This window comes from Abramis brama (genome assembly GCF_963993115.1).
Source record: "Abramis brama genome assembly, chromosome: 5".
Taxonomy (NCBI): Eukaryota; Metazoa; Chordata; class Actinopteri; order Cypriniformes; family Leuciscidae; genus Abramis; species Abramis brama.
In genome coordinates this window covers 13,782,660-13,809,415 of record NC_139967.1, presented here as the reverse complement: position 1 = coordinate 13,809,415, position 26,756 = coordinate 13,782,660, and the positions used below count along the sequence as shown (strand labels likewise).

Here is a 26,756-nt window from a genome sequence, read left to right as displayed (position 1 = left end):
TTTTGGCCTATCAGTTAAAAAAGGAGCAGAGTGAAAGAACTATAAAAGCAATTAAGACATCTGCAGGCAATATGACTTTTGACCCTCAGGACATTAACACTTCTTTTTCTGATTTCTATAGGAACCTTTATACAGCTGATTATCATGGATCAAATGAGGATTTGCTTAATTATTTAAATGAGATTTCTCTTCCCAGTATTTCTGATGATGCTAGGAGTCTTTTGAATGCCCCTTTTACCAAGGATGAGATTTGGCATGCTATTCAGTCAATGCCATCCGGTAAAGCTCCTGGCCCAGATGGGTTTCCGTTGGAGTTCTATAAGCAGTTTTGGCCTGAGCTTTCCCCTATTTTAATGCAGGTGATGAATAATATCTTTGAGAAAAACTCTTTGCCTGAATCTTGGTCATTGGCAATTATCAGTCTGCTTCTGAAAAAAGACAAAGATCCAACAAATTGTTCATCTTATCGACCAATTAGTTTACTTAATGTAGATTATAAAATTATAGCCAAGTCCTTAGCTCGACGGCTTGAAAATGTTTTGCCTTACGTTGTCAATTCAGACCAAACTGGTTTTGTGAAGTCCAGGTACGGTTCAGACAATATCCGAAGAGTTCTAAATATTATAGATCACTTAAATTTTACCAAGGAATCTGCTTTTATTTTATCCCTAGACGCCGAAAAAGCGTTTGATAGGGTGGAATGGCCTTTCCTTTTTGCAGTCTTAGATAAAATACAGTTAGGATCTAATTTTATTGATTTAATTAAACGCCTATATTCTAATCCTATAGCTCAGGTTAACACTAATAGAATGTTGTCTAATAGATTTTCAGTAAGCAGAGGCTGTCGTCAAGGCTGTCCTCTTTCGCCTTTGTTATTCTCTCTGGTTATTGAACCACTGGCGGTTGCTGTGAGAACTAATAGTAGCATACATGGTATTAAAATAGGTCTAGAGGAACACCGTATATCTCTGTACGCGGACGATGTTTTATTGTATCTTAAACTCCCTGACACCTCTACCGATGTAATTCTTACAGTAATTGAAAAATATAGTAACTTTTCAGGGTACAAGATTAATCTGGACAAATCTCAAGCTTTGTATATGCATGCTCCCTCTGAAGCCATTTCAAAATCACCCTTTCATCTTGCACTTTCTGGATTTCAGTATTTAGGAATTAATATTACTCCCAATTTGGAAGACCTCTTTAAAGCCAATTATCCCCCTTTAATTACAAAAATTAATCAGAATTTATCAGATTGGTCGATCCTTCCAAATTCTTTTTTTGGCAGGATCAATGTTATACGAATGAACATTCTTCCGAGATTAAACTTCCTATTTCAGAATCTGCCATGCTACCTAAATACAAACTTTTTTAAGAGGATTAACTCTTCAATTTCAAGGTATATTTGGAATCACAAGAAACCCAGACTTAAACTTTCGCTTTTGATGAAACCAAAGGAATTGGGTGGGGTTTCGCTACCCAATTTACAATTATACTTTTGGGCTGCACAAATTAAGCACATGTTAAGTTGGTTTATTTACAGATTTGATTCACGCTGGGTTGGGATTGAATCCACAAGATGCTTTCCCAGGCTGTTATGCTCCCTACCATTTATTCATAATGTACAAAAAATTCAACATCTGACTAGTATTTTTACGGTAACAAATACTCTTTTGGTGTGGAGGGATGTTAAGAAATATTTATCCATCCCAAATAAGTTGTCTCTTAAGTCTCCAATTACGCTCAATCCCGATTTTCCCACTCCCATACAGAATATTGGCCTTTTGACTTGGAGGTCAAGAGGAGTGTCGGAATTGGGTCACTTATTTGACGATGGCCAAATAAGATCATTTCAGGAGCTAAGACAGGAATTTAGTCTCCCCAGTAAAGATTTTTATAAATTCCTTCAAATTCGACATTTTTTGGAGTTACAGTTAAAAGAAGGTAATATACAATTTGATCTTACTGAAATAGAAAAACTGCTTTTGTCTTCATGTACACTTAAAAAAAAGATCTCTGAATTATATACATTGCTGTCAAATATTGGTCTTTCAACCTTTGACTCTTTAAGGGTGATATGGGAAAAGGACTTGGGGTCTATTTTTAGTGATGAGGAGTGGCTATCTGTCTGCTCAAATATCTATCCCAAAAGTACTTCAATTTCGGTTCATGAACAAAATTATAAATGTATTCACAGGATTTATCTAACCCCAGTTCGCCTCCACAGAATATTTCCCAATTGTTCTCAGCTATGTTTTAAATGTAAGGTAGACATTGGCACAGTGATGCATGTATTTTGGGACTGCGACAAAATCAAAATGTACTGGAAAGAGATCCACAAAATTACTCAAACTAATTGGAAAGACTTTTGTTTTGTCACCAAAAGTATATCTTCTGAATTGTACAGTGGAACTGTGTCTTGATCGTGATAAAGAATGTGTATTGAATTTTTGTATATATTTAGCCAAAAAATGTATACTATTATTATGGTCAACTGCTCAGATACCTTCAATCAATACGTGGCTGAGTCAGGCGGCAACACTTTTACCACTGGAAAAACTAACTTATGATTTACATCAAAGATCCGAGGTGTTCTGGCGCGTTTGGTCTTCCCTCTGGAACTTTCTTGAGGGTACTCAGTGACTATGTCTTTCTAAATTTGGTTTATAATTTCCTTTTATTTATGTCTTTGTATCTAAGCATTTGTATGCATTTGAATGTCTTACAAAAACTGCTGTACTTGTTGTTATGAGATACCAGTACCACTGTTGTTTTATTTAAAAAAAAAAAAAAAAAAAAAAAAAAAAGACCCCTCTTGGGGGGAGCCACATCAACACTCATCTAGGACCTGCTATAGCCCATGCTAATTTAGATCAGCACTAACCTGTATTGACCTAGCAACAAGCCATTCACAGCTCTATTCTCAAGCCCTGTGCCAGACTAATCACAAGGCAGATCATAAAATAATCTAAGCACGCCATTTATGTTACCAGTCCAGCCTCAGGGCCTGATGTAGGCGCTTAAAAATATAAGAACTAGCAGGAGGAGTACCGAAAGGAAAAGGTCTCATTGCAGACTCCTCCCACGCTCCGCCTACAATCCCTGCGATAGATCCCGCCTTGCCACTACAGCGGCCAAGAGACCTGAACCGCGGGGTGTAGGTGCTCAACTCTCATCCCTCAAGAAATAGTAAAGCATAGATGGAGCTTTTCACTGTGACTGCATCACAAATCATGCATTCAACTCTCGAGAGAGCCGAAAGCTCTCCGTTCAAAGACAGATTCTTATTACTCAATCGGGAATGAAGCGTGAACAGAGTATGCTACCACAAATTCTGACCACTATCCCTCAGGTGAGAATCAAAGAAGATCAAAGTTTCTTACCAGTCTCTTTCAGTCATACTCGCGAATGCATTATAATGAGTCGAACACACTCCACTTGTAGTGTTTGTTTTACATGCGTATACAAATAAGTGTCGCCTAAAGACAAAAGAAAGTTGATGACATCTACTGCAGGAGCCCTCTTATACTCACGGGTGCTCCGGTTTTGACATCATGGACTGTCATCAGCAATGAAACTGTCATGCGTATACATGTGCTTCAGACACCGGTCACACTGATGGTGTTCCAAATAGCGTCAATCTAGACGCAGTGTTGAGTTCCCCTTCGAAAGAGAACTTGAGTTCAGTTGCTGCCTTAAATTTTGAAGTACAATCAACTTGGCTGTATAAGCCATTCTAACTTAAATTACACTAAACTGAGAAAAAGAGTTGAATCTAACTTTTTAACTTAACTTATTTTGATGAGTTAAAGCAATGTAGAAACATATGTTGTCAACTTATTGATCATATAATGTTTTTGCAGTGTAGTTGAATCTCATATAACTAATTTATTTTATTTTATTATAAATATTTCAATTTATTTTTGTGAATTAAAGTGATCTAAAATATATATATGTTGCCATGACTTATTGATCATATTAAGTTAATAAAAATGATTTCTGGAAAGCTTTTCAATTATGCTAGGGCTAGAATGTTTTTATTTAATTTCCAAATTTCTACAAAATCTGAAGTTTTCGATCGCTAGTTTGATATGTTCACCAACAGCCGATTAATGATCGTCGCAATCAAATTTTACCTCATGCAAAATTCTAGCAGCATCAGATGATGCAATTAGTGAGACAACAACAAACCACCACTTGCGCCACACATATCGTCTTTGTTTTTTTCCATTTTTCTATTCAAGTCATGAGTCAAAATGAACGCTAGATATTGTTTTTATTTGCTAGCCACCATTTAAATCCCACATGCAAATGCGGCTCAGTCACCGACCATGTTATGGATTGATGTACAACTCCAAACAAGTCTTGTGTGCATCCGTTTTTAACGCGTCTTGACTGCCATACAGTCTGACATGAACAACAACTGAGATCAGTGTGACATTAGAGATAGTGATCAATTGCATAATATGCAGAAGATTTCAACGTTTGATCCCCGTTGTTTCAGTCAGTAAGCATAAGTTTAACCTCTCTGCTTTTATTGTTGAGCCTTGCACAAGATTATGTAGGTCAGCTGGAGTAAAGCAGTAGTTTTCTTCAATCTCAGCGGGCAGGAAAGTATTGTAGACGTTTAAAACCCCACAGCCAGAAATACACCTCTAAACTGTATGATCATTTCACAGGAGGCCATCTTACTCTTTGAGCTGAGATAATTGTTGCTCTCTCTTCCTCCATCTATTCACATGTGCTTCATCCTTTAGTCTATTCATCCATCCATCTTTCATTCTATTTATTCTCTGAGCACTGTCATCATAACGGGCTGTTCTGGGCTCCGGCCCTTTATTCTTATGTGTCATTGTGTGTTGCAATTATCCACATATGCACTGTAGTAAACCCACATTGTTCTTTTATAACTGTAATTATCTTAATGTGATCTGACCCAGCTAAATGAAAAAGCTAATCATCACACATTAGATCAAGTAAAAGGGGCTGTTCATAAGTGTGTGTGTGTGTGTGTGTGTGTGTGTGTGTGTGTGTGTGTGTGTGTGTGTGTGTGTGTGTGTGTGTGTGTGTGTGTGTGTGTGTGTATTCTCAATACTGTCAAGAGTCATTAAAAGGATGCAGTGTTCCACCTCTCTCTTTCTGTGTTTATGTGTGGAAAAGAGAATAAAGAGAGGCAGAAAGAAAAAGAGAGAGTGAGAGTGAGGGGTCTATTATACAGAGTTAAGAGGGAAAAACACAAACTAATTAAGGGAAGAGAGACTAATTAAAATGGCCTGTTTTTAATTTAACAGTGAGCTACTTTATATCAAACAGAACAGTGATCACTTAATTATACAGGCAACATCAGAGAGAAAGAGAGAGAGAGAGAGAGAGAGAGAGAGAGAGAGAATATGGGAGGGTGGGTTTAGTAAGATGTTGATTGTCTGCAGTGAATTCTATATTCATTCTAGAGAAAAGAAAACAATCAACCATATTGTTTTTATAACTGGAAAATTCATTCTTTACATTAAATATTTTATTATGGAAGCCCTAAGAGGTTCTGCACTGCTTTGTTTTAATATATAAATAATAATAATAATAATAATAATAATAATAATAATAATAATAATAATAATAATAATAATAATAATAATAAAACTAAAATAATAATAAAAACTTCAGTTGACACCACACAGAATGTAAAAACTCGATCCAGCTACCGTATGAACAAAGGGCTCTATAGCTCTTCATTTCCAGGAATCCTGCTAACTGTCTTGCCAGTTTAAAAAAGAATTAAAACAATTTCCTAACAGGTTGAAGAGATGACAGAGCTCAACAACAACAAAAACAGTATTGAGTATCAATTTGCCTAAAATATTCTTTACACATAATCATGCATTGATTCTAACAGTAACAACATACAAAGGTTTAAATTCCGAGAAAATTATTCCATTCTGCATTTTTCTAATACAAAATTCTTCATTATAATTATATAACCAGCCAAATTTACCTGAAAACTTTTCAAAAAATTATTTCAAAATGTCTTTTGGTGTGTATTTTGTTCAAGTCCCTTTTAATTTAGCACAACTTGAGCTGCATTAACAAGTTTGTGTAAAACCTGATCATGTTCTGCATGATTCGAAATGATCCAAAGAGCATCTTGTGGAAGAAAATCTGATCTTTTGTATAAATGAGTTCACACGATCGGTTTCATACATTTTATTATTTGATTAGTGCCCTTAATCTTAAATATTTCAAATTCATTTTATATTTTTCAAAATCCTAAATGATTGTTTATTTCCAAGTTTAAATGGAAAACATCCTGTAAAAAAATTTGTAAAAAATATTGTAATTTTAACTGTGAAAGTGCAACAGTAAAAAACTGTTTTTTTTTGGTTAACAGTAAGTTCCTGCACTATACAGAGAAAAACTGTAATAGATTGAACCTTACATTTCATGCAATTTTACAGTAAAATACTGTTAAATGTACCATTTTTTTTTTTAAGAACAAATAATCTTATAATTTACAGTGGAAAGCCATAAACTGACATTCCCAGAATTCCCTGGGTGGCACCTCACATTTGATGGTTTTTAATGATGTTTCTTTAGGTTTATTTTTTGTTATCAGTTATGTATATTAGGGTTTTATGTTACATATTATGTTGCTTAAATTGTTTATTGCATTATTTTAGTGTCATACGTGTTACCCTGATGGTCTTTTTTATTTGTGTGCATGACACTGTATGCACCTTCTATAAATTATTCTTTACCTCAACTTGAGAAAAAGCTATAGAGTGGTGCAGGGATGGCATATTTTTGTAGGCCAAAACCCAGAAATTAGTTCCCATTTTAGCACTTCCGGTTCCATCGCCCTGAAGTCAATGGTTTTTTTGAATGGGTTTTTAGTTAAATGCTTGAAATAAGGTCTGTGGTGAACACAAGCTCAAGATAGTTTCACGTTTTATTCTACGATTTAACATACACCAGTAATATTGTCAGCATCGGTTGCTAGGCGGATCTAGGCACAGCAATTCTTTTAATAAAACAAAAACTCAAAATAACAAGATACCCAGAACATGAACAGAACAACCCATCGGTAACAAAGACAGATGAACTGAGGAAAACACAAAACTTAGGGTACGTTTACACAACGACATGCTTAAAACTGAGAAGTTTATCCTTTGAGTTTTCGGCACACAGACAACTCCAATGTCAAAATGATCCCCATTCACTTGCGTTTTCAGGCACCCTGAAAATGTCGTTGTCGTGTAAACAAACGGCCAAAACACAACATTTTTTACGTTTTTAGTTGAAAACGGTATCGTGTAAACAGCCCCTTAAATACACAGACCAAACCAATCAATGAAATGAATCACAGGTGCAAACACTAATCAAACAATGAAACAGATGAAAACCAAGGAAACTGAACTAAAACATGAACAAAAAGTAAAGTAAACACAGATAAACCCTGACAAATAGCTTTTACTTGTCTTGTAAAAGGCGTTTGCTAACAAGTGGCTAAATGGGACTACAAAGGTTGTCAGGGACATCAAACGTCATCAGCCAAACAGGTGAACTCATCTACTCACAAGTCCGCTTTCACAGCCACGTTGAGTTTATAATCGCACTCTTGCAAACTATTATAACACAATCTTTTTTATATGGTCTCATACTTTTGGACCTCGCTATACACACACACACACACATCCAGATAACATTATATTTGAACAGATTTTGTAATGTTGCCAGAGGGACATTTTGAAATGTAGCCTGATTTGATTGCTAGGTCCACTCCTGAACTACTCGTCCCATAATGCAATTCAGCGTTGGTAATAAAGACAGTTGCAGCTGCAGGTAAGGCAGTCGTTGCTGTTGAAGGTTTGCAGCTTGAATTTTTTCCAGGATTGAGGTTATCTTTCAACCCGTTCCACGCCCAAAAGCAGCAAAAACTGCTTTTTCTAATCATCCATTTAATAACCTACCAAACCATCTTAATATTTGATATGATACAGGCTGTATTAATTTATCAAACTTGTATTTAAAGGGCCCTTTGGCTAATGCTCTGATGTCTTTAGTGTAATGACTGTTGTGGTCTCCTCTCATTAGTCTATAATTAAAGAACCATCAATCTCTCCTGTGAGCACCAACATAGCATAAATAATTTATTTGTATATTCAAAACTTTCATTAGATTTCATTAATATTAACCACTCAAACAATCCCCACAGTCCTGCAAAACACATTGAGAAAGCGAGAGGGAAACAGTGAGAGAGTGAGGCACAGAGACATGAGAGAAAGATTGCAACTCCATGCAACGAGCGATAAAATGATTATTTATGCTGGCACACATACAAAAATTCACTCAAAAATCTCTCTCTCACACACACATACACACACACACACACACACACGCTATTGGATAATCAACGTTTTGCAAAGCAACAAAGATTTGTACTGAGAAAATTATGACATCAGCATGACATCATGATCCCACATCAGTATACCCGAGGTGACGTTTGTTTATGCGTTTAATTTTTGGGATATCTGTAAGATGACACATAGGACCTATGGCTGTCCCTGGCCTTTTAGCAAACAGGAAAACAAACAAGACAATACAGTCAAAGTGAGTCATGAGCTACATCATTGGTCAGTAGCTGCACAGTGAAATCTTAAACTGAAGAGAGAAAAAAAATTACACCCACACCAATAAACTTAAATCCCCCTTTAAATTTTTGTGTAGGCAAACATTTGCATAAGGCTGCTTGGAAATAGAAACGCTGGAAGTATCGGAAAAAAATAATATATGCCAGCTAATATTAGCAAATAGTCAGTTAAACAAACCACAAAACCAAAGTTCAGATCTGAATTTCTAGCACTGGATCCACACCCAAGCTGGCTGAACACAGATTGAGAGAGCAAACTGTCAGATATCCCATAATGCATCGCTGTATCCACAGCTAGCCCTAATACACCGATAAAGGTTAGCATTCACACAAACATGAAATACTGCTGTAAAAGTTAGCAAGTGTTATTTTTTATTTTTATTTCAAAGCACCATTAATTTAAATAAATTATTTAACATTATTTTAATAATTATCTTTACTTAAAATAATCATTACAGTTTTCAATTCTTACCATTTTATAAATTATTGCTCTACATAAGTGTTGTTCTGTGTAAATTCTGTAAAGTCTATAAAAATATGTTCTACTTAAATTCTGCTGATTTGTCTCAAGACCATATAATCTTGTGTCAGTAATGTTTTGCAGCCGTTGCCTTCTTTTATTTTCTGTATGCAAAGAAAAAATGTTAAGAAGAACAATGTAAAGAATACTTCACATCTTTTATTTAAAAAAATAAGTGTGTGTGTGTGTGTGTGTGTGTGTGTGTGTGTGTGTGTGTGTGTGTGGTGAAGCCAAATGTTGGCGAGCAAGAAAAATTGTCCAGACAGACAAAAATCCAGTACAGCTACAGGTTTTCCAGCTCAGGAAGACACTTTTCATACCACAATTGAAACTTCAGTTTCATCAATTGAAGTTTCAGTTTTTGCACCACCCATCTTTCCTTCTATTTTCAGATTCCCAGTTATCCAGCCACTATAATTCATTGTGGGTCTCTAAGGTGGTGGTTAGTATTAGGTTCTGTGAAAGATGTGATCTTATCTGACCACAAAATCTTTTCCCAAATCACAACTGGGTCACTATTTTTCTTTTTGGCAACTGCTCTCACATGGTGCTGTTTGAGTAATGGCAACTTCTCTTACAAGACAGTGTTAAACAGCTGTTTGGTTGGCTGTGCACCGTTACTCTTTTGAACTAGTTGTTAGTTAGTTGAATTACTGTTTTTGTAGGCTTTATATGAGCCCACAAGTACATGCTCAGAATATATGCCTCTCTTCCTTTCATTGGTTTGCTTGATTTTGAGGTCTGATGACATGGATGGTCCTTGTACTGTAGGTGCTCTATTTTGGGTCTTGGCTTCAGTTATCACCCTCAGAACCTGGTCACGATACCAACCTGGTCATTTCACCTCCTGGATGTGCACTCTCTGACCAAGTGCTCTTTCTGGTCTGACACCAGTTTCCATTTTGTGAACCTTGCTGCCCCATCCTCTCCATCCGTTTCACGTGATCCTCCACTATGCCTGCTTGCACCTCCTCCATCATGCATCTTATGCCAGATGCTACTGCTCAAATCAACGTTTTATTCCTCAGCTTCATTTCAGCCTCCTCCACTCCATGAAAAAAAATTGTGTAGGATTCACTTTGAAACAGCTTTCACTAGGTAATTGCTATAGTAAATTTCACAAATAATTACAAAGTAACACATAAAATTAAACATGAACTTTTGAAGTAGAAAGATTAAAATAGTATTTTTGTGAAACATTCTCCAATAATATGCAGTGTTATTTATGGAAGCTTGTTTCCGCCATTAACTTTTTATCTCACAAATGTTTGAATATATACAGTGAGGAAAATAAGTATTTGAACACCCTGCTATTTTGCAAGTTCTCCCACTTGGAAATCATGGAGGGGTCTAAAATTGTCATCGTAGGTGCATGTCCACTGTGAGAGACATAATCTAAAAAAAAAAATCCAGAAATCACAATATATGATTTTTTAACTATTTATTTGTATGATACAGCTGCAAATAAGTATTTGAATACCTGTCTATCAGCTAGAATTCTGACCCTCAAAGACCTGTTAGTCTGCCTTTAAAATGTCCACCTCCACTCCATTTATTATCCTAAATTAGATGCACCTGTTTGAGGTCGTTAGCTGCATAAAGACACCTGTCCACCCCATACAATCAGTAAGAATCCAACTACTAACATGGCCAAGACCAAAGAGCTGTCCAAAGACACTAGAGACAAAATTGTACACCTCCACAAGGCTGGAAAGGGCTACAGGGAAATTGCCAAGCAGCTTGGTGAAAAAAGGTCCACTGTTGGAGCAATCATTAGAAAATGGAAGAAGCTAAACATGACTGTCAATCTCCCTCGGACTGGGGCTCCATGCAAGATCTCACCTCGTGGGGTCTCAATGATCCTAAGAAAGGTGAGAAATCAGCCCAGAACTACACGGGAGGAGCTGGTCAATGACCTGAAAAGAGCTGGGACCACCGTTTCCAAGGTTACTGTCGGTAATACACTAAGACGTCATGGTTTGAAATCATGCATGGCACGGAAGGTTCCCCTGCTTAAACCAGCACATGTCAAGGCCAGTCTTAAGTTTGCCAATGACCATTTGGATGATCCAGAGGAGTCATGGGAGAAAGTCATGTGGTCAGGTGAGACCAAAATATAACTTTTTGGTCATAATTCCACTAACCGTGTTTGGAGGAAGAAGAATGATGAGTACCATCCCAAGAACACCATCCCTACTGTGAAGCATGGGGGTGGTAGCATCATGCTTTGGGGGTGTTTTTCTGCACATGGGACAGGGCGACTGCACTGTATTAAGGAGAGGATGACCGGGGCCATGTATTGCGAGATTTTGGGGAACAACCTCCTTCCCTCAGTTAGAGCATTGAAGATGGGTCGAGGCTGGGTCTTCCAACATGACAATGACCCGAAGCACACAGCCAGGATAACCAAGGAGTGGCTCTGTAAGAAGCATATCAAGGTTCTGGCGTGGCCTAGCCAGTCTCCAGACCTAAACCCAATAGAGAATCTTTGGAGGGAGCTCAAACTCCGTGTTTCTCAGCGACAGCCCAGAAACCTGACTGATCCAGAGAAGATCTGTGTGGAGGAGTGGGCCAAAATCCCTCCTGCAGTGTGTGCAAACCTGGTGAAAAACTACAGGAAACGTTTGACCTCTGTAATTGCAAACAAAGGCTACTGTACCAAATATTAACATTGATTTTCTCAGGTGTTCAAATACTTATTTGCAGCTGTATCATACAAATAAATAGTTAAAAAATCATACATTGTGATTTCTGGATTTTTTTTTTAGATTATGTCTCTCACAGTGGACATGCACCTACGATGACAATTTCAGACCCCTCCATGATTTCTAAGTGGGAGAACTTGCAAAATAGCAGGGTGTTCAAATACTTATTTTCCTCACTGTATACTGGCTGAAATTATATATATATAAAAAAATACACTTAGCCTACTGTATTCACATATAATGTTTCAGTCATAATTAGATATTTTATTTAGAATTCAATACAGTTATTCCCATTTCCATTACATCACATGATAATTAATGATAGCAAATGATTAGAAAACAGCTTATGGTTATACAACAATAAATGCAGTTAACAGTGAATAAATTCCATTTTATATCATGGAATTCACACACTCTTCCTCTGGTGTTAAAGATATAAACGGTTTAATGCCTGGTTCACGGCTTAAATTACAAATACAGCTTGAGCTACATTTCACCACATTAAATTTTTAAATAAGAAAAAACAACCTACTCATAACACATGGGAAAGTTAAAGCAGTATATACACTTTCAGAAATTATTTTATTCAACAAGGATGATTTCAATGGATCCAAAGTGAAAGTAAAGACCTTTATAATGTTCTATATCAAATAAATGCCGTTCCTTTTAACTTTCTGTTCTTTAATTTCTGTTCAAGAATCCTGATTTTTTTTAATCATGGTTTACACAAAATATAAAGCAGCACAACTGTTTTGATATTGAACATTGATAATCATAAGAAATGTTTCTTGAGCATCAAATCAGCACTTTAGAATGATTTCTGAAGGATCACGTGACACTGAAGACTGGAGTAATGACTGATGAACATTCTAATAAAAAATAATAACGTATATTATATATATTTATATACATAAATATATTACATTAGAAAAACGTTATCTTAGATAAGAAATCTTACAGAACCCAAACTTTTGAACATCCATTTATACAGACAGAAATTGCAACAGAAAAATAGAACCAAAAAGTTTCCTGTATAGAGGTGTTAGATAGTTTCATTTAATTGACATTAAATTAATTTTATAAATAAAATATTTTTTTTACTGCAAAAGATTCACTTAATGCACATGAAAACTCAATAGTTTTCACACAATGGTGGACACTTTGGCGATGGTGCAGAATTTTCATGAGTCAGCCATAAAATTTAACACACACACACACACATACACAAAAAAAAGCCCAATGCTACACAACCAGCACCCCACCAAACAGATGAACTGTAATGGAATTAAGCCCAGCGTGGACAGTAATAGTTTTAACCTGAACAGACTCTGATGTTCTAAGCAGTGGTAAGAATAGGACTAACCTAGAAACCTGGATAAATAAACACTCATGCTTATGGAACAAGACCCCACTCAAGCCCATGAAAATGCATGGATTAAAAGAGGTCTTAACCTGAAATAGCCATCCATGCATGGACAAAATGTACACACACACACACACACACACACACAAACAAAAACAAATAAATGGCATGCCGTTCAGGACATTTTTGTATTGATAATATGAAGTTTGAGTATATGGAATGGAACTCTGAATATATGGAATGGAAAACGTTGCTGAAAGAACATGGTTACCAGTATTTTGTCTCATACATGCATTGCAGGGTATTAATAGCTAGTCATTATTTTGGATTGCTGCTACTAGATTTCTTGCAGACTCACTTATAGTTCAACATCTGTATGGAACAATCACACATGAAAAACACAAGATGACACTTTAATGACGTCAGATTTCATATGTTTCAATCTATTTATTCAGACTTTCCTTTTAAATATTCTCAGGTTTCGTTCCATATATTCTGAATTTTAAACAATACTCAGACTTAATTCCGTTTATTCACAATCTCATTCCATTCCATATACTCAAACTATGTGTGTGTGTGTGTATGAGAGAGAGAGAGAGAGAGAGAGAGAGAGAGAGAGAGAGAGAGAGAGAGAGAGAGAGAGAGAGAGAGAGAGAGAGAGAGAGAGAGAGAGAGAGAGAGAGAGAGAGAGAGAGAGAGAGAGAGACTTAATCACAGCTGGAGATCGGTCTGCTCAAATGGGTCATATTTTTATCATTACTTTTTTCCACTTAGAATTCTATTAAAAGTTTTTTGTTTTGTTTTTCATGACATTTTTTCCAAGTCATTTTTTCTGTCAGTTTAATTTCAGTAAAATGGTTCTTTTCGGTCTGAGAGGGTACTTAGACTAAGCACATAAAGCTATTCTATCTCAAAACATCACAGAACATTTGATCCTCATGATATGATCCCCTTAAGGTTTCCTGTTTGTCTCCATCTGACCTCACACTGCATCACTCTGATGATTTCTCATAAGACAATGGGCCTCATTCACCAATATCTTCCTTTGAACTTAACAAACTTCCTAAGAAAAGTCTACGTCGGATTCATGACATGTTCTTAAACAACAGAATTGTTCGCACCTGTATTCTTATAGATTGATGAATCCCACGTCTTCGGAATTGAATGCGCGTGCCAGTTGTTCCTAATTAGCATAAGAAAACGCCCGCAAATTCCCATATAAGGACATGACACTTCAGGGCCGTGTGCAAGAAAAGTTGGAGAATGTCCAAAAGACGCACAGACAGTGGTGGTCCACCGATCACCAAACGAAAAAAGAACTTCAGTAATTCTGAAATAGAAATTCTACTGCAACAGGTAAATGCCAAACGAGGCATAATATTTAATTTAATTAGCTTAATTGCTGATGTAAATTGCAGTGTTAGTGTTTCTTTGCAAACTATGATTTTTTTTTTTTTCAACAAATGATCAGAAATACATTACAGTAAAATACTATCATTGTAAACGACTGTAGAATTAAATAAAATGCAGTAACCAATTATTTGGAGCAAACTGTCATCACTCAAATGTGCGTAAGAGTGCTCTTGAGTGTGCATAGATTTTGTTCTTAGCTAAGATCAAATCCAAGATAAGAAAACATTAGTGAATGTCAGAATCTTCATAAAAAGTGCATAAGTGGGTTTGAGAACACATTTCTTCGTAAGAACGGTTGGTGAATGAGGCCCAATGTTTTATATCAAGGTTTACCTAAAGTATCTCTAAGGCAGCATGCTCAAACAAACCCACACACTTGTATCTCCAGAAGGGAGACGTACCAAAAAAGCAGAGGGACATTGATTTGCTCCTTAATCATGCACCCATTGGCAAATTACATAAAAAGGAGAAAAACTTAGGCTTGGGGAAAAGAGAGGGGGGGGCAAAGAGAAAGAGACCTAGAGGAAAAGAGAAAGAGAGCGCATAAAAGGAGAGAGGAGGAGGGATGTGGGGAGAGAGGCATTTGAGCAGAGAATGACGTCTGTACGAGCAGTTATATAATCATGCGCTGAACATTGCGTATGTCACCATTAGAAGGTTACAGAGAGCAACATGAATACCAGACATTCTCTCTACAGTCATGTGCAACATACTTCCACTCGCTTAACGTACTCATGAAGCACAGCACAGCTGCTTCTGCCCCGCGAGACCTTCTACGGCCATTAAATCCGTACTCAGAGAGACTTATCTGCCCCGACACCAGCTCACATCCCCAAAGTGCTGCTGAAATCTGGAGGTGGACTTGGTTTTTGGTCCACATTTACTCCCCTCAAACCTGTATGGCATGGTTTTCTCCATCAAACACAAAAAGAGATGTTAGAATGTTTACACTGCTCAAGAAAGTAAAGTCAAGGACAAAAACATCCATACACTATAGTGTTCAAATGTGTGGGGTCAGTTAAATTAACACTTTTATTCATAAAGAGCGCATTCAATTGATCAAAAGTAACAGTAAAGACATTTATACTGTTACAAAAGATTTATATTTTAAATAAATGCTGTTCCACTGAACTTTCTATCCATTAAAGAATACTGAAAAAAGTATAATAAAAATATTCCACAGAAATATAAAGCAGCAACAATGATAAGAAGAATTGTTTATTGAGCACCAAATCAGCATTATAATGATTTTCTGTGACACTGAAGACTGGAGTAATATATATATTAATATATTATATATATTAATATATATATTAATTATATATATAGTAATGTGTATATATATATATAAAAAGATTTATTAAAATAGAAAACAGTTATATTTCGCAATATTACTGATTTTACTAAATAATAAATAAATATATTATTATTATGTATTTAAATATTAAATATTATGATTTTAATAAAATAGAGACTTCTTTAAAAAACATTTGAACAATGTTTAAGTAGTTCATGTTACTTATTCACTTTATCAGCTCTTCTAAAGCCATATGATAGCTTTGAGCGAGAAACTAATGATTTCATAATTTTATTATTACTGTAAATCTCTCCATTGACAAATTCTATCGCTTCAGATAGAATAAAATAATCCCAAACGTTTCTGCTTTACTGCAGAACTTCAACTTGAATCTAGGACATTTGAAATTTTCCCATAATATTTATGGTTTGCTTAAAGACCTGCATGAGTTGCCAGTGACTTTTGCAAATGGCCATTGAGAATCCTTTAAACCTTGAATGCCTTTGAGAGTTCTCTGGCACATGCCTCTCATAATAAAATTGCTGGATGCAATTCTCACATGATAATCACAATGCATTTCCATTTAGTGCGTCATGCCCCCTTTCCCTGTGACACTGACATTGTGCAGAGCTACAAACTCATAGTACAAGCATACATACACACTAAAATGACATTAAAAGCAACAAAAGTAAAGCAACAAGAAGTCACGTTTTTAATGAGTTGGCCACGATTCCAGTGATGAACGTTGATAAAAGTTAAACCATACACGATCTGGATAAATAAACACCCAGAATGCTACCTACAGTAAATGTAACTTAACATTGCCAGCGAACAGAAAAGCATTCATGTCCAATATTAAGTGAGTAATGCAAAATATTAACGTGGCTGATGGTGGTAGTAGTGTCCTAATTCCAAATCCGTGACACATCCTGCTCTTTGCTGGCTCTGTACTTTGATATGATCACTGTAAATAACAAATGTGGGTCAAACACATAAGCATACTGAATCTAATGAGGCACAACAGAGATATTCTGAGCATGATTCTGGCCTTGCAGCAGAGCACTTTATCAATGAGCTTTCTTCTCATCAGAGAATTTATAATCATGGCTGGAGGTGGTTGTGTAAATCGGCTTTTTCAAAGTATATTCATCACCAACTTTTAACCTTCATGTCTCATTTATTACCCCGATAGAGAGAGGCGAGGCGATAATGTTGAAGTATAGCAATGACTATGTTCGAAATTAGAGTTTTAGACTAGGGGTATATTCCAATCACCCAACAGTGTCCTATGCATTCAGCCGTTTTAACTGGGAATCCAAATTGTAGTGAGCGTAGCATACACTACTATTCAAAAGATTGGGGTCAGTAAGTTACTTTAATTGATACTTTTATTCAGCAAGGATGCATTAAATTGCTCAAAAGTGACAGTAAAAGACATTTATAATGTTACAAAAGACTGACTAAATAAATATCCCTGTATACATTGGATTGATTTTAAAAACTTTAAATGTACAGTGAAGTGTGTACTAAGCACTAGGAATATAGAATCTGGACTCAGTATCAGCAGATGCCCAATATTCAAGGACTCGGATCATATCAGGGGCACAATAAAAACTTGATTGGGACATCCCCAGACATCACACCTGAAACTAATCTGCGCGACTGCGTCTGATGAAGTGCAGGGTACTCTAAACAAACAGATTTAAATCAAATGAAGTGAACTTCTACAGATTAGTAAACCCTGTATATCTGAATGCAGTTTAAGGCTGCTTTGCTCTTTCACTGAAATTGAAGAGAATGCCACAGGCTTAAACCACTGTAGATTTCTTATCAAGCTCTCAATCAGTCTTTGCGTCATTTAACTGGTATAAAGTTTACAGAAAGTACATGGCATATTACAAGCAATCCCAAATGGAAAAATTCAACTATTAAATGAGTGTGTGTGTGTGTGTGTGTGTGTGTGTGTATATAGGCTACATATACATATACATATACATATATATACATATATATATATATATATATATATATATATATATATATATATATATATATATATATATATATATATATATATATATATACACACACACACAGTTTGTACAGTATAAAAACCATTACGTCTATGGAAAGTCCCCATAAAACATGAAAACCCAACATTTAAAACGAGTTTTAAAGTGCACGTTTTTGAAAACGATACCGCTATTGTCTCCATGTAAACTACAAAAACGCAAATTTGTGAAAATGGTGACATCATGAACATACGTATTAAGTGTTCAGTCTATAGTATTTCATTACAAAGTGACCTCGCCAACTAATGATTCATGAATAATGTATAGTTTTCAATCATTTTCGCAGATCTGTGTGAAAGGGGATCATTTTGACGAAGTTTCCTGTTTTTAGTACATCATTGTTGTGTAAACGCACCCTATGTTAAGTAATGAACAGGCACACAACGACTCTGAGAGGCTTATAAGTGAGAGAGCAGCTTTGTTTATTTTACTGTATATGTAGTCTTTGTTAAATTGCTGCTTTTACTTGTTACTACTTTTACTCAATATGTAAACAGTATATAAAACATTCAGAAAATGCGCTAAAAAAGTGTTTTTCGAGATGATATGGAGCAGACGATGACATGTATACATACAGTCTACCTCACAACCAAGTTCTACACACTCCATCTTTTGCGGATTTTAAATATCCTAAGTTTTCAAACAATATTTGTGTAGTATTCTCATTTAACCATATTTAATTCTGCAGTATTCAGCAGATATTTCTCCCACAACATCACAAAAAGCTGGCGTGCTCAAGGCCTCGTGCCTGCCTCTTGACAAAGGTTAGCATTTAGCAATAGGAATGAATGAGTTAGAAGATGTAAATGAGAGTGAAGATAAAAGAAAGGAAATGTAAGTGATGCCTCAAAGTGTTTGTGAAGCACGAATGGAGGAATTGATTAGATAGACTAACTGATTAGAGTGAGAGGAAGAACAGAGCACTGAAGAAACTAAATGGAATGAGAAGGGAAAAGGCACATGACATTTCTTTAGATTAAAATATTCTATTAGAAACAATATTTGTGTAAAATATAGCAATATTCAAAAAAGGAAATGAAAGAGGCAGATAATTGAAGAGCCCAGAGTTTAACTGTGTTGTGGTTCGTGACAGTAGTCCATGAACAGTACTGCCCTCAAACTATGTTTCACAACCTTGAGCAGATATCATTTACACTGAATTTATCTGCCAAATTTATACAACCTGGGTGACATTCGGGCACAGAACTGCCTCGAGTTCAAGAAACATACATGGCTGGGAAACCATAAATTTGATGTCTACCTAATTACTAAAAAAAACCTACATCACAAATGTTCAAGATAGTGGTTTTCTAGGCTTTATGTCAAATGTCATTTGATAATATTTACGTGGGGTTTGCCATTTTACATTTCCTTTAGTAGCTGAGTGGGCATATCCTTAAACTATCTATTTAGGCCGGACAGATTATGATTTGAGTGAATATGAACATGGTTATTGTAGAGCTGCTTGAGCACACTGAAACTCTGGCCTCAATAGACCTTATTCAAAGCAGCGCTGTGACAGGTATGAAAGCGAGGCTGTGAGGAATGGACTTACCATGTTTTCAATGGCATCCGCTGTAAAGAGCTTATAAAGCTCCTAGATCCCTATGATTTTCCACAGCTCATGTTGTCTGTTGTTTTTTGACTGCATAAATTTCATGGAAATATATTTTTGCAGTGTTTCGTCAGCAGAACAATCCAAAAACACATGAAATAACAGTACAACCCACTAAAGAGATGAATGTCTATCCCTCACAGCCTCGCTTTCATTCCTGTTAAAAATCAAAGATTGCATTGCTGTGGATAAGGTCATACAAAGCACATGCAAAAAAACACCTGAACTGGAAGAGATGCGACCTGTTAGACAGAATACAGAAGTTTGTTGCACTTGAGCATTACCCCAATGTCACTACCAACAATCTTGCACACTGTAACCTTAGATCAAAGGCCTTCACTGCACTATATCTCACTTCACCAGTCATCTAGGCTTGACAAAATGACTTTTACAATCTGTTTACAGTTTTATAAGTTTACAGTCAAACGATAAATCCACCTTGTACAGATACGAGGAGGCTTCACAAACAAACTGAAGATTCATCACAACTGCCACTAGGGGGCAAATTGAGATTGTTGTCGTTTAAATTTACATGAATAACATATTAGCCTACACAACTGTTCAAGACATTTTATAATTAATGTATTCCTGGAAATCACACTTTGATGTCAAGCTCTAGCTGTCTAGCAGGATTCCCAAACTTTTGTGTCCATCAAACCCTAAAATATTCAGCCCTACTTGAAGTAGCCCACTGAGATTTTAAGTTAATATTTCAATAATTCACATGTTCATGGTTCCATACTGGTGACATGACATGCAGGTAAATAAATACAATATTTAATATTTTTTAGTAAGCAAATGATTTGGATTGTTTTTCATAAAAAAGTATTTATTCATTATAATTTGACATTTTTATGATTTAATTAGTAGATTTTCATAAGCTCACAATTTATTTAGCAAAATAATTTGTGTTCAGAAGAATGAAATGGATACAGGTTTGGAATGACATCTTTGAGTGAACTATCTCTTTAATCTTAACCATTGTATCTTTTAAAACAAGCCACAACTAAAGTGTAAGGCTCATTTGTTAACATTAGTTAATGTATTAACTAACATGAACTAACAATGAGCAATATATTTGTTACTGTATTTATTGATCTTTGTTAATGTTAGTTAATAAAAATCCAGCTGTTCATTGATTGTTCGTGTTAGTTGCAGTGCATTATAATGAAAACAAATACAACATTTGATTTTTTTAGTAAATGTTGAAATGACCATTAACTAAGATTAATAAATGCTTTACAATGTTGTTCATTCTTAGTTCATGTTAACTAAAATATTTAACTAATGAAACCTTATTGTAAAGTGTTAGGTACCAATTATGTTTTATACAAACTCCAGGCTTCTCTTTCTGCAATTATACAGGTGTTTTTCCCCATATTTTTTTTCGCTCCCTTTCATTTGAACCAATCTCTACCTTTCTTTTTTTAATTTTTATCTGTCAACTCAGTTTTTCAGTTTCATGCTCTGCTCTCCAGGCTGTACATCTGACGCAGGATTTGAACATTCACCACTGCTCTGAGAGCTCTTAAAGGGCCGGCGCTTCTCTTAACGTGCTCAGGCAAAGCAGCAGCGGCTCATTACCATTTCTGCCTGCCGAGTCACAATGACATGCATGCCTGCGTGCTGGGGCGAAGCTCGCAGGCCGTGCCCCAGTAACCCAGTTTCCCCAGTGCGAAAGCTCCGTAACAGCCCAGCAGTGGCCACTGTGTCATCTGTTACCTAACACACTCAAACACACACACACTCACACCGGAAGGAATGTACCTGTCATATGCCCTCAGCACCCATCACACCATGTTTCCGCTGAGGTTTTCATTTTTGGTCTATTCGTGAGTCAATGTATTAGGTTTTCTTCTAATGAGAACCTTTATTCAGAACCATTTAACATTTAGAGCAGAACAGGGCACTTCTAACTGCCCACACAGCACAACAGATATAAAAGACTGAACGAAGAAAACGAGTTAATAGAACATGAAAGAAATAAAGCGAGCCATACAAGACCTATGAAGCCTTTCAAAATTCACCTGTATTATTCTGATGAAGTAACAATGGCTTAATCAGTGAATAACAACCTCAAGATGAGCCAATCAAGAGCCAGGAAAGTACTACGTTTTGTGAAAAAGGAGAATCACAGAGGCTTTATTCAAAATTGCCCCTTATACCCTCATTCACTATTCCCTACATTACTCCACTAATAATTAAAGTCCATTGAATTAATGAATGAAAATAAGAGAGCGAATATGGACAATGAGTGCTCTGGAAGTGTTGCGAACACCATGCAGAATTAATTTGATGCATGCAGTGGATGGGTATTTGTAGACTCATGATTGAGGTGCATTATGGGGTTGAATGAGTGCACTATGAATGCCCACTATGTTTAGGACATCACTATAATGGCTGTCCCCTCAAATAGTGCACTTTTTAAAGTTATAGGACTGCAAACAACATCCCTTTCTTGATCTTGACCATTAATCAATTTACTAGCACACATCTAACAGTCTAATTTAATGTGAGCCACAGCAAAGTTACAAAATGTTTGTATCTAAATTAGCATATCACTTCATTACAACAAGTGACCACTGGTTGATGATCAGCGCATTACTAACATGTCTAATTAATTGCTAACTTAATTAGCAATGATTCACAATCTTTCTCTTTCAATCTCCCATCCCTACACACTCACAACAGACAGATCAAATAAACAGTCATGACGCACTAAAATAAATAAAGTGTATATTTATTCTCATTTAAAAATAAATAAAAAAAATGTAAAAAAAAATATTTTGCACGTAATCAGAATTCCTCTCTTTGAACAAGGCATAATAATGGGGGAAAAAACCAAATCAAGTCAAATTTTCCATTCACATGTGACAATAAGACACTCTCTGAAAATGTCATCTACAACATTGTAGGAATATGGAAAATTGCATGTTTTGTAATGGAATATTTTTATGGAATATTTCATGTTTTTAATGGAATATTTTTAATGGAGTATTACATACGGAGGATTTATTACAAATGATAAATCTGTGCACATCATTATTTTTTTCTTAAAATTCCTGTGCCTTTACAATCTTTGATCAAAATATCTTGCCCTCCCTCTTGCTCAACAACATCTCTTCTCTTCGTGTTTGCAAGGGCAGACAAACTGTCACTCAAATCAATTCCCGATGCACAAAATCAAGTTACGCCCTACATTTTTTCTTGTTCGAGAAGGACCAGGATTGAGAGAAATTTTTGAGAGGGAATGAATGAGGTGAAAGTTCAGAGTTTTGAAACCAGCTGCACTGGTTTTCATCTAATGGGACATCTGATGGATCTGATACTCTTGTTCAAGAGAGATCTGAATCTGTTATACGTGTTGCCTAAAGACCACATGCTTGTTTCATTCTGTCACCTGCTTCCAAAAACACTGCTCAAAAAGCTCTTGGATCAATAAGCACATCATTTTTCAAGTAAGTGCTCTGTGTGCAGAAGGACAAACAGTTTTGAATTCGGCCCATGTTGTGACCACATTTCCCACTCCACTGTTCTGTTCTGTTCATTTATAGCACTTTTTCCACTCACAAATCACTACAGAGCAGCGCAGCATCAAGCAGAGGTGTGTTTCCCAAACGCATCCAATTACGGTCGCAAGTTCCATTAAACTCTGTTGAGACTATAGTTGGCTTTAAACGCACCCCTGTATGATGTGGAGAGGATGCAGAGTGAATATAGTAATAGTTAGGCAGCCAATGGGCAAATCTGGGCAGCATACCAGGTGTACACCCCTTCTCTTTTTCAAGAAACTCCAAATGAATTTCTATGACCACAGATAATCATAACTTTATTTTAACATTTCATCTCATCTCATCTGAAGAATAGTGCCTTTTTACAGAATAGGGTCGCCATCACTAAATTAGGACAGAGTGCAGAGTGAGCACCATCTGCTGGCCTCACTACCTGCCTTAAATCTCCCATCCAGGTACAACCCTGTTTATCTTCAAGAGGGACCTAAATGAAGGGGTGAGGGGTGGGTAGAAAAAAAAGCTTCTAGCTATAACAAAAAGGCCTACAAAAATATTTCTGAGCTTTACATTGTTTTCCAATGCTGTACAACTGAGGGGAATGCTAAGTTCAACTGATTAGAAAAATTAAGGTGATTTGCAATGCAACAGCTGTTCAAGTGTGAACCCTGCCTTCCTCGAGTTCCCACACTTTATCAAACATAAACAAAGTACAACAAAATAAACCCTTTTGTTCATGGTTTATTTTGATGCCTTGTCACTTGAGATTCACTCAGGCAACCAAAGAACAAAAATTAAAACAATTAGATTGAGGACTGGCAGCTGCTCTCGTGCTCTGCCAAGCATAGACATCTGTGGCTCATGCGCGTCACGGAGAGGCCGCGAGCTAAGTGTATATATCTATATAAAACTCTCGACGTATCAAACTACAGACAGCAAAGCCTTCATAGCACAATCTAACAAGTCACCACTACTTCAAATAATTTATAACTTGTGTCTATTTGTTAACTTTCTCCAGAACAAGAAACGCCAACAAATTAACAACACACGAGCAAATAAGAGAGATCAAAGGGCATTTTAGAGCAAAAGTTATTAATAATCACCAGAGACTAGTGAGTTTAAATGAGGGAAAAAACTGAACGAGTAACAGCGGACACATCGTCAGCAGTGAACTTTTTATTCCTCTCAACGAAATCCAGGGCATGACGTCACTGCCACCGGCTCATGATTCTCAAGTCATGTGTTACATAACTTGCAATCTTTTCATAAGTGCTTTTATTTTGAGGGTTATTACGTTCAAACTTTCAATTGGTATACCAGCATCGTTTCACCAAAGCTTTTATGACTTCAGTCCATAAGAAGCGGTTAAAAAAAACATACTAGACTAGATTTTACCTTGCTATTCCTCTTGACCTCCATTAAAAACACAGAGAGAGACGTCACCTCGGTCTGTCAATGAATGAATATGTATATGCAGACTCACGGAGAGCATAATCTGCCCTCCATCTGACACATATAGAGATCACAGTAACTATCTTTCCTGGAATATATGTCATTTCAAGTGTACATGAACAAAGTACAGAGACTGTCCTAATCAATTAAGAAACAACGTCATTACATCATCACATCACTTTCTTATTACAAGAAAGACCAATTTAGCCTAGGCTACTTAGTTGTCGCTATTAAAACACTCACGTTCTATTGCAACTTTAACTGAACGCTAAAAATGTCCATAGCACCAGGTAAACCCGTTATGGGCGCTTACACCGGGCGCCTTTAACACAATGACACACTTCTTGTGTGCTCTAATTTCACAAACTAAACCAAGCAACAGCCAGCTGTACTCACCTAATCAGAGGCAGCAATGAGAACCCGACTTCATCAGAAAAGTTGCAAGGAATCTCCAGCGATGAGACACACCGAGAGCGTTTTTTGCCTTTCTTGCCGTACACATGAAATAGAGTTACATAACCGGCACCGTTTCTGTGGGCAATGAGTGACTTCCAGAGCGCTTTTTTCATTCACTGATGTTCATTTTCCAACGCACACACCTCACGCTTACGTCATCAGCCGTCGTCACACCTTAAAAGGAGCGAATGGGCGTGTCCGGACCGGATTCGCCAGAGTCAGCGGAGGGGAGCGCGCACACCCACCGCAGCGCATGCTCGCCCTCCCGGTCTCTCGGTCTCTCTATCTCTCTCAAACGGCTTGAACGGCGGCCAGAGAATGTCATCGGCGGAGAATTAAGGAGGCCGTGTTTCTGTGAGGCAAGCTCTTCGTGTGGAAATAAAGGGGGAGCTTGAGTTACAGATCGGAGGAAAGCCAGATTTAGTAGAATATTACAAATACCTCATATTAGAGTGAACGATGTTAACCCTATGGGACTAGTTATGAAATTACAGCTAAAAAACAAATCACTTTATATTTTACATATAAATAATTTAAAAAAAATTTTTTTTTCCAAAATTAGTTTTCTACATCTTTCTGACTTTTGACCCTTTTTTAGTCCTATAAGGGTAAATAATTAGGGGTTATGGTTCTTGGTAAAAAATGGAACCATAGGGTACTGTCTCCACCCACGGTTTGGCACTCACTTGCACCGCGGTTCATCTCTAATCTGATGACTCATATACACATCTATGGTTTTGTTGAAAATAACAATGCGTAAAACAGACAGACAGAGTTCAGTTAAAGTATGTTGTCGATGGATACGCATTCTGGCTTCCCAATACGTTACAACAGCGATGATCAAAAATAGTGGACAAAACAGTCACTCTTTGCAAACTTTGTTCAATAGGAGTGCAGTATGCTTTAATATGATCAGTCATTTACGCTGTCGTCATCACCCGGGTGTTGATAGCATGTGAGCGCAGGTGAGACCTGAACAGCACATGTTGCTATCTGTGTTTAAAATAAACTAATTTAAGCCATGCCAATTTAAACATTCAAGAGCAAGAAGATGCGAAAGAGAAGTGGCGTGCGCTTTGTGAAAAGTTTTGTGTGTGCATGTGGAAAGCCACTTCTCAGACAGCGCGCAAATATTGAGTTCTCTTTGAAGTCTTGCGCTTGAACGGACAAATTCACACAGAAGGTATGTCAACATGCCTGTCTTGTCGAGTATCCTATAGAAAACATAGTAGGTTATATCTTAAGTGAACATAAAGAGTCGAGAAAGACAACGCCTGTGTATCAGTGTAGGCCTACTGGATCCGTGCATAATGTTTTAAAGTGACAACAGCCAAATATTCCTGCTGTCTGTTTTTAATGTCAATCAAACAACAAAAGACAAGGAAATCACTCACTTCTCCTGAAACCTGAAAAGCACTGTTTATTTTATTTTATTTATTTGTATCTTTGCTGTATTGTATTTATTTGTGGTGTTGCTTGTAGTTTGATTATTTGTTCTTATTTTCTTTATTTTTATTTGACAGTAGTCCTTTTTTCTCTCAACACAGCACATACTGAACCATACCGAAACAGTGACCATAAAGCCGTGATACAAACCGAACCGTGAGTAATTTGAACCGTTACACCCCTATTTTAAATGCATTTTCACTATCTGAAAAGTAGTGAAAAGGTCTAGTGTATCAAAAAACAATTAAGAAGCTTTATTAACATTCC

The 26,756-nt window shown here is 36.5% G+C and overlaps 1 protein-coding gene across 3 annotated transcripts in view; it reads right to left on the bottom strand.

Annotated features, from left to right (window-relative positions):
• npas2 (neuronal PAS domain protein 2) overlaps positions 1 to 25,195 on the bottom strand; it is a 69,927-nt gene extending 44,732 nt beyond the window's left edge. For 2 of the 3 annotated variants that reach the window (XM_084115650.1, XM_084115655.1), the window contains exon 1: positions 24,984 to 25,129. The gene's annotated coding sequence lies outside the window, so the exon portion shown is untranslated. Of the gene's footprint in view, positions 1 to 24,983 lie in introns of all 3 variants that reach the window. The other variant, XM_084115653.1, reaches the window with a different exon arrangement.
• Between the last annotated feature and the right edge of the window lie 1,561 nt (positions 25,196 to 26,756).